The sequence below is a fragment of the Aegilops tauschii genome, chromosome 1, assembly GCF_002575655.3.
Source record: "Aegilops tauschii subsp. strangulata cultivar AL8/78 chromosome 1, Aet v6.0, whole genome shotgun sequence".
In the NCBI taxonomy this organism is placed as follows: domain Eukaryota; kingdom Viridiplantae; phylum Streptophyta; class Magnoliopsida; order Poales; family Poaceae; genus Aegilops; species Aegilops tauschii.
This window is the reverse complement of record NC_053035.3, coordinates 377551322-377561210: the sequence shown is the minus strand read 5'-3', so window position 1 is coordinate 377561210 and position 9889 is coordinate 377551322. Positions and strand designations below refer to the sequence as shown.

At 42.6% G+C, this 9889-nt stretch overlaps 1 long non-coding RNA gene across 11 annotated transcripts; it reads right to left on the bottom strand.

Moving 5' to 3' along the window:
* Positions 1-2763: 2763 nt before the first annotated feature.
* LOC109747210 (uncharacterized) lies at positions 2764-9578 on the bottom strand. 11 transcript variants are annotated; one of them, XR_012183550.1, is made up of 13 exons: positions 9122-9522; positions 8922-9013; positions 8790-8854; positions 8549-8706; positions 7993-8048; positions 6933-7084; positions 6583-6670; positions 5582-5678; positions 4738-4815; positions 4322-4450; positions 4107-4242; positions 3778-3897; positions 3294-3681 (listed from the first exon to the last, which is right to left on the bottom strand). It is a non-coding gene; the product is annotated as an uncharacterized lncRNA (long non-coding RNA). The 11 variants fall into 11 exon arrangements; XR_012183549.1 differs by having other exon boundaries at positions 8957-9013; XR_012183552.1 differs by lacking the exons at positions 7993-8048; positions 8922-9013 and having other exon boundaries at positions 2764-3324; positions 3442-3681; positions 9122-9578.
* Positions 9579-9889: the final 311 nt, after the last annotated feature.

The following is a 9889-nucleotide window of genomic DNA, read 5'->3' as shown; positions in this document are numbered from 1 at the left end:
CGTCATAGGCTTTCCTCTGCTCAGGGTTTAGTGAGGACTCCAGGGATTTTTCGTCCTCGGCAACCTCGATAGTGGTTTCCTCGATGACCTCCCGAGCCTCGCCTTCTATGTTGTCATAAGTATCATCGATGTCCGGAAGAGGGAACAACTTTATGTCCTTTCCCATGGACTGCAGCATTCCCCTAATATCAAGCAACACCATCTGCTCCACCATGATTGGGCATGTGTGATGTCGCCTGTAGTCGTCAGACATCGCCTCAAGGTGCCTATCCCAAAGACCGCGAACGTCGCCAGGCTTGCAAAATACCAAGATTGTTGCAAAGAGCCTCCTGAGCGAAATCAGCATGGCCCACAGCTCGGACTCCGTCGGACACTCGTCGAGCGTGTTGTCGGACTCGATGAGACCCCTCCTCTCGGCGGCCTCACGGAAGGTATCACACAACACACCATCCATAGTTTTTAGGTCTTCGAAGGACACTGAGCCTGGTACGTGGTTTAGAAGCACCCTTAGAAAGTACCGCTCCCCCTCGGCGGGATTGGCTGACACGATTCGGCCTACTTGGTAACCTTGTACCCTTTCCTACCAATTATTTGTTCTTTGCCAAGTGAAACTTCGTGGGAAGTCCTTGTACAGAATATCTCGAGCCCACACGTGCTCTTGGTTAGCCACGAAATACTCCGTCAACATAGACTTTGATGAGTTATCATTGGCGAGGACGTCATTCAGGTTCTCTCCCGCTTTGAATGTGACCTTGTGCATGTTTGGGAGATGTAGCGGCAACAGCAGGACCGCCAGGTGGTTCTCACAAAGGGTGAAGCCGAATATCCTCCACATCGCCTCTGGTGGAGTTACCCACCTTGTGTCGATAAATCTCTTGATCTCATCTATGTTGCCTTGGGCGTCAGGTTGGTCGATATTGAACAAAGTCTGATCATGACCCTTGTATATGTACTTATACAGGTACTTGACGGCCTTAATGCAAGAGCGCACCTCCACATTGATGTGGCAGTTGAACATCCGTAGGAGGTAAGGGTTGTAAGGAACAACCCATTTGTTGTCTAGCATTTTACGGCGGACCTTCGTTGAGCGACCGTCTTTCCTTCTTCGGTAAACAGGGTAGGAGTCCTTGCCCTGTATGGTGGTCTCGTTGAAATCCCATGGGTACCTGCATTTGCACAAGCCCTCTTGCATGCACACGTTGTTGGGGTTCAGGACCCACATGGGCCGTGCATCATATGCTTCACGACCATGGCGTAGAGCTCCGGGTACTTATGCTTGTCTGGGAGGTCGGCAGATATGAGACGATCGTACTGCTCTGGCACAAGAAGCTTATATCTCGAATCCATAATCAACAGGAAATGGGCATGCGGGAGGCCCCTCTTCTGGAACTCTACCACATATATGTACGCCTTCACAACGCCTAGTATATTTTTCTTCGTCAGCATATCTTTCATTGTCTCCAGCTTGGACTTGAACACTCGGGCCACAAGATCTGGTTGGTCCTGCGGGGTTTGGCCTGGAAACAACTCATCCTGTATCTCCTGCCAGTTTGGGTTGCAGGTCATCGTCAGGAAGATGGCAGGCTTGCCGTACGTCTGCACCAATGCCATGGCGTCCATATGCCTCTGCTTCATGTCACGGAAGCCCCCTGGAGTGACCATGGGAGAACAGTCCTAGTGCCAATAGAGCTCACTCGTGTCTCCCCTGCCGTGATGCTATCGACAACACCTTGGTATAAGTCGGCACGTAGCTCAGCCTGGTGGTTCCTAATCCATTTTAACCTGCATCCCTCGATCTTTATGTACATGTCGACCCCCCCCCCACCCCCCCCCCCCCCCCCACACACACACACTGCTGGAACAGACATCCTCCGTATAGTATGGGGTTAAATATCGCAGGACGTGTTTGCATCATGTAGCAGTAGTAGTCCCTGACGGAGACGCATAAACGACCCCCCCCCCTTGCGTGAAGGATTTAAAAAATGAAGCTCCAGACACCGGCCACGTGGAGGGACTTTAGTCCCGGTTCGTATATAAACCGGGACTAAAAAAGTGGCCTTTAGTACCGACCCTTTAGTCCTCTGAAACCGGGACAAATGGGTTTTTTTCTACTAGTGGCCATTGGCCCATGTATCTCCACTTCCACCTACCCCTTCGTCCCTAGTACTATAAATACCCCCTAGGGTTCAGACTTTCCCCCATGTGTGGAACCTACCTTGACCTCCTTTGGAGATGAATCTTTCATAGAAGCTACTCTTTCTCTTGTGAGATTCAAGTAGATCTAGTCAATCTTCCTTGCGAGGTTCTATTGGATCGGTGGACCGGCCGGTGAGAGGAAGCGGTTTCAACAAGGGTGAGATTGGTTTGGCTCGTGAGATCCGGAGGCTCTCCCGTTGGGGTTTGTTGCCGGGTAATCGAGGCTAGATAGGTTTCATCGTTTACCCCTTTGTATCTTTGTGTTTGCCCACGTGTTCTTCCGCATTTCCCTCGATTTCCCCTCTCGTGTATCTTTGTATCTTACTGTGTTTGCCCACGTGTTTTTCCGCATTAATGTTTTTGTTTTGACCAGAATCCAGAACAAATAGTCAATACATGCAAAGGGATTTAATATGGGATGGTAGCTGCAATAAAGAAATAAAAGAGCAACTGACTATGCAGATTTTAAACACCACAATATGCCCTATGAATGCTCATTACAACCAATGATTCTTTTTTTTACCTGAACAACCAATGATTCTTATAGCAAAGAGCAGTGACCAGAAGTTGCAAGACATAACTTCTATTTCAGAATGCGCAGAACTAATTTTACTCGAGGAGAACATATTGTATCTTTTAACCTTCTCAAAGGTGGTAATCTCTACAAATTTCTTCGTGGCAAGAATGATTGCCAAATGATTGCAGCACGGAGTATCACATCCATGACAAACCACACTTACATGATTTAAATTGAAAATACCATGCTTGGCTGCTTTTCAGTGATAGACTAAATACCAGAGACATGCTTCGCAGACGACACTGGAATGTCACTGATGTCTTTCACTGTGCGTGTTTTTTTTTTTGGAGAATGTCTCACTGTGTGTTGTGTCCCACAAGGTGCACTGAGGATTGGATGCATCTCTTTTTTGGCTGCAACTTTAGCATCAGGATATGGAACTATCTACAGATTCACTGGCAGCAGGGTAACTCCATTGAGCAGAGTTTTATGTTGACAAAGCAGCAGCTTGGTCACCCATTCTTCACTGAGGTTGTTATTCTAGCTGCCTGGCACATTTGGAAAGAGAGAAATGAAGCTATTTTTCAGAATGTGTTGCCATCTTTTAGATCCTGGAGAAGCAAATTTAGGCATGAGGTCACCCTGCACTTGCATAGGGTGAAAGCCAAGTACCCACAACAGTTTGCAATATGGATTGACTCTCTGTTATAGCTAGCTGACTCTCTAACCTTTGCAAATCTTTTGTATATGACTTTACTAATCAATAAATTTGATGTGGGGTTTTCACCCTGCAGTCTTCGTTGTCAACTGCAGTGAAGAAGCCATGTTATAACTAATAGACCGAACTGGCCGTCAACACGGGGAGCGCGAACAGAGCCATCGGCTCACTGTGAAGTGCATTAGAATGCGCGCGATGCTGAGCACAATCTTCGCCCGCCATGGCCAAGATAGTTAACATCCTTTCCCATCTGAAACCCCAAAAAGACCACAAACAAAGCTAAGATGTTTTCAGTCAAATGGCATCATATGCACAAGGTTGCAGTGCCAAGACCATATCGACTTACCGTAGAGGGTCCCATTTGGCTGGTACTCAAAGACAAGCATTCCTCAGAACGGATCAGACTCCTTGCAATATCTCACCATCTTCACGATGTTTTCGTGACCCATCTGGCTATTTCTATCACCTGAAAGACCCAAAATACCAGGAGATGTGATCAAAGAGCCATGTAAAATGTCCTGTAAAATCTAAGTATCTGTTTAAGCTAAAGAGTAATTTGCCTCCTAGAAGTAAAGCTCAACATAGTTCGTCCAGTAGTGCAAACAAAAGCTACTTGCGACAGCACAAATCAAACATTAGCAAACATGAGGGCAGCTTTCAGGAACATTAGGGAACCTCAGAGAATATATGACCCATTGCGCCACAGGCGCAAGTGGTGAAATTATACCGGAATTGAAGTCATAAGTTCTATCTTGTATATGAAGAGAGTTACAGCATTTTGTCCTTCAAAAGAGCTATTCCTTTTGCCCGGCTGAAACAAATGAAACATACGATTTGTAAATAACCCATTCCTTGTTAGAATATAAATTTGAGAATAGGTATCATCCTACCATTGGCACAACAGGCAATGCTTCACCCTTAGAAAGAACAACCCTAGTAGGACCTTGGGAGGCCGAATATGACCCCAGGAGTTATGTTGTGCTGGGGCAGAAAGGCCTTTCCATCCAAGTCTTGTTGTGCTGCCAAGAAAAGAGACAATATGATTATGTAAAAAGGATATTATATGAATGTATTGGCATATCATAAAGGTTATTATAGGAACAGGTAAGCACGGAGTTACTCCACTGTCCATCAATATAAAAGCAAAAAAATATTGATACAACCCAAACTTCAGAAATCAGGTAATAAGGCAGTTTTTTCGAATTAGAAAAGAAAACATTTAGGTCATATAAAAGTTCTTTAATGGCGTGCAAGAATGGCTGCATAATCGTTTTATCATCAATTGTATGTTCGACGTTGTCATTACCAGATGAACTCTTTCCGAGATAATGTTTGAAGGTGTTGTCCAAACTGGCAATGTATCAATTAAATCTATGCACCAGACCTACGACAAGAGTTCTTCTGAGTGCTTGAACTATATAATATAAAAGGTAAAGCATTAACAATACTCTAGGGGAAACAGAAATTAGAAGCTCAAACAAATATCAATGAGCAGCAATTTCCTAGAAATGCAAAATATAACTATATTGTGTCTTTGTACATTGTCTTATCGCTGCTCTTTCTAGGCAATTGTCTTATCATCAATTGGTAGAATGATATCATAAGTAATAATACTGAAACTTGGCAAGATAAACAAATGGTTTTATTCTTACACAACATACAAAGTTCTGTACCTTAATCCTTATTACTCTAGTATTGAATGCCACACTTGAAACCACTATTTTAATGAATCTGAATATTATCTAGAAATATAAGATGGTTATTTGCCCCTTTTAGCAAACAATTTCTTTGAATGGAGAAAAAATCAATGCTGACCCAGAAATATAACAATGATATATTACACAAGTTTATGCAAAGTATGCCATCCTCTTTCAGTGTTGTTTAATCTCTAAAATGCAACCAACTTGCATCAATATCTACATACACAATTCTTAATCCATTCACATGTTTTACTGACATCCTGCACCATAATTCAAGCTCACTTTCCTTATAGCCTCTGGTAGGTGTCTATAAAGTAGTAAAGCCAATGAATAAAAAAAAGGAAGAATAAAATAACCGATATAATATAGTTCATTAAAGTAGAGATTACACAACGCTCTCCGAACTACCCATTAATCGGGATGTAGAAAAACATTGAATGAATAACTTACATAGTCTGGCCATTGTCGCCTTAGTTCTGATCATGTACCGCAGCTGGCAAAATAATCAAGAATGGCTTCAAAATTACATTTGATTTCAAGGTTTAGCCTGCAACAATTGCAATAGGGTCAGGGTAATAACAAATACTTCAAAGCCGCAGAACATCATGAATGTTGATTCTTTCTTATTTAAAAAATTGATCAATAGGTTGTGCATCCAAAATCATAATACAGGAAACTTATTTGAAGTAGTGAAAGTAGACTAAAATCAGAATAAAGTACTCCAAGGTGTGGACACCAAAACACACAATATCACATCAGGATATATGAACACCATTAGAAATTATTATAGACGATACTTCTGAGATTAGTTGTAAACTCTTAATCAATGATGTATCAGATAAGACAACTTTATGCACACCGATTGAAAAATTAAGAGAAAATAGATTAAATGCACTTAAACAAAATAGAACGCCTTATAAGTGAGCAATACAACCATGCTTTTTAACTATTAAGGCTGATTCAACCATGGTGTTGCAATGGACATTCTGCCCTTCACAGCAAGGTTTAAAAACAGTTTCAGTTTCAGAGCAGACACTGAAAAAGCAATGCTTTAAATGGGATGGAACTATTTCATACCACAAGTCTTTCATACCCCAAGGCTTATTATGTTAGCAGATCAGTAGGTTTGGCCCTGTCTAGAGGACCAAACCAGGGCATAGCAAAAAACACTAATCTGAATAATCAAATGCCCATCAAGAAAACAATGGGCAGCCCCAGTGCATGTAGCTCCCGCTTGCGCAGGGTCTGGGGAAGGGTCCGACCACTTTGGGTCTATTGTACGCAGCCTTTCCCTACATTTCTGCAAGAGGCTGTTTCCAGGACTTGAACCCGTGACCTCATGGTCACAAGGCAGCAGCTTTACCATCAAGAAAACAATGGACCACTCTAATTTATAGTACTTGCAAAAAATTGCATATCACTAATTCAAGATAAAGATGACTGATACGAACCCAGATGATCTTTGAAATATGTAGCCACCAACCGCAATGTCCAACATCGTTGAATATGTACTTATCCGAACCACAGTAAAGAAAATAACTGAAAATTGGTTCGACAACACAATTATGCAAAGATAATAGGAACAAAATATGGAACCACTATTTGTAAAACAGAAATCTAACACCACAACAATTAATATTATGAGATTGCAAAATTAGGTTAACACTTGATTACCACATCGAATAGATATCTAGAAACATGTACAAGCTCTTGTCTGACCGTATGGGCTTTACACAGTTCAAAACTGCACAGGAAAAACAGAAAGAAAAGAGTGATGATGTAGAATTTGAAATTGTCTCACCTTTGGAGCACTACAACTGCATTTTAACTGAAGAACATGGTAACAAGGGGAAACTGTGAAATCTCTTGTAACAACGACATGAAAGGGGCTGTAGTGAAGGGAAATCGCTTGTAACGACGGCGCAAGGATGCAGTCAAAAACAGGAGAACAACCTGTGAAGACGGAAAAATGATCAGACGGACGAAGGATCCTTCAAAATAAATAGGGGACTAATGTAATCAACTTCAAAACAACAACCATATCATATTACAGAGATCACAAAATGGTTAATCAGGCCTGATCAGGAAGCTCTTTTACCTTCCCCTATAAAATAAGGTTGCTATTATGCCTAAAATAAAACTGCATATGAACCTGGACATTTGTGGTGCTATTATCAAGGCATGTGTAGCCCCTGGTACATGATAAACTTGCAAAAAAATAACAAATATTTTGTAAACAGACACATCACACATCTAATTAATTAAAGTCTGCTCCAATACAAATTATGCTAGGCTCTAAGGGGGCAAGCTGCGCTAGGCGACCACGTTCCAAAGCACACCAGGAGCAAAAATTGAACAGAAAAGTAGAGTTGCGGATCAGGGTATGGTTTGGGCAAGTTGCAGTCCAGTAAACTAAGGCAAGGAGTTGTCGCCACCAGGGTACCCTGCAGTAAACCAAGGACACCAGGAACTCAATGACCCGGTCACTGCTTGACCAGCCCACAACAGCATAACCCTATACATGAGGCCAGAAGTGGTAGTAAGGAACCAAGAAACAAGTAGTAGCAGACACAAGAATAAGCAAGATGACCATTGCAACACCACCAACAAATATCCTGGGTCGCCATAACCGAAGAAAGAAAAAAAAGCAAGATATATAGATATACATGCTCTAATTGGCCATAATCAGTCAAGCCATGGCCTACAACATCAAGGGATGCAGATATCATTATTTGAGAAAAAAGTAGGTTGCATTAAATATAAGACCTATTTCTGCGGCGAAAAACATTTAGGCATATAACCGGAACCGACACGAAACATCTGCTTCTTAACTAACATGGAATAAGAGCAGAATAACTAACCCATCAGTACGGCGTAAACTTTTCCAGATATATGTTTTGTTGCGGGTTTTACTATTCTGCACATCCAACACAAACATAATTCTTGATAAATTCTAGCAGATAGATTATTAATTCCATGCTCAAAGTCAATCTTTTTCATTTTGGGAAAAAAATATCTATAGTAGATGAAATTGGTCTATTCGTCACTTAAGCAAATATAGGACTCGACAACAAACCAAGAAATATTATCTAGGAAGGAGCTGCACTAAATGGAGAATAAAAACACCGTAAGTATGGAAATTGGGGGTACCTTGCAAATCAAAGTAGATTTTATAGTTGTTAGTCCGTAAACCATTAATCAGATTACATATCAAACATAAACCAAGTCAAGGTAAATGCTGACAGAAATTTATTCTATAATAACTCTACTATCCTTGTACAACTATATGTATGTTTCTGTGTCTATACTGACACAAATTTATTCTATAATAACTCTACTATCCAAGAAAGCTAAAGCACTGGAATCAAATATGAACTAAGCAGTGTACATTTATTCAAGCTATCGGTAACAGCTTACATTTTCCTGTATGGTGAGTTGGTGACTCTGTTCTTTCAACCAATCCTTTGCAAATGTCACCAAACTTAACGCAGCTGCAATTTCAACTCCATTTGATAGTACCCTTGTATGCAGAACCAATAATATTGCTGAAATCCAATGTTCCATTGCAGGCACACCTGAGAATATAATCAAATTGCCATATGATACTGCTGCATAATTCTCATAGATACATATACAAAAAACACGAAGAAAAGTATACCTGTTTGAAAAGTTTTTTGCATTTGTCATGTAACCCAAGGCTTCACCGTCCCTACTTTTTCCTCTCTACAGTGGAAAACAGACCCGTCATGACTAAATCTTAATAGAACACTTTGCCTAGCTATTGCCTTACTGATATGATGTGTGCAGGAAACCAAATTTCTGAACCTATTTGCAAACAAAACTGCTATCGTTCATTGAGTACAATTGCAGACTAATGTCATCCTGCAGCCACGTTGGAGTATTGTCAAACACCTTGTAGGCAAAATATAAAATAGCATCTGAACAAACAGAAATGAGTATCTGTGGGGATTAAATAAAAAAAATCAGGACCTCGCGTGGGGAGGTTGAAGGCGACGAGGACGCTCTCCCAGCCCGGCCGCTTCTCCGTTCCCGGCCGCCGCCGCCCTGCCTGGCCCGGCCGCCGCTTCCCTGCCCGGCCGCCATCGCCATGACTGGAGCGGGAGAAGAGAAGAGGAGGAAGCGTCGCAGAGGAGGCGAGGGAGAGGAGCAGCGGCGGCGGCAAGAAACACGTCTGCCATCCGCGGACAAGATGGCGCCGCCGCTCGTGTCCGCCTTCTCCATCTACGGACAATATGCCGCCGCCGCTCGGTCCGCCTTCTTGAGCGAGAGAGGAGGCAAGCAGAGAGAGGAGGAGGTGGTAGAGGCGGCGCCGCGCCGGGGCTATGAGGGAGGCGCGGGAGGATAGCGTGGAGGGACGAGAATGGAGGCGCGGGGACGAGAGAGGATTGGCTAGGGTTTTCACCGCTCCTCGCGGCACTGTACTTTCTTAGACCCATCTGTCATGGACCTATTCAACCAAGTAGGAAGTGGGAAAAAATTTTACCATATCTCACGGCTGTGGTGAAAAATGAGAGGAAAGATTTTACTGTTTACTGAATCAAAGGAACGGGGTTGATTTCGGGACGCACCGATGCCCATATATGCCGGGTATGGCCTTGTGGTTTATAGAAGAAAAGTAGGAAGTGGGAAAAAAAATACATATCTGACGGCTGTGGTGAAAAGTGAGAGGAAATTTTTTACTGTTTACTGAATCGAACAAACGAGGTTGGTTTCGAGACGCACCGATGCCCATATGCC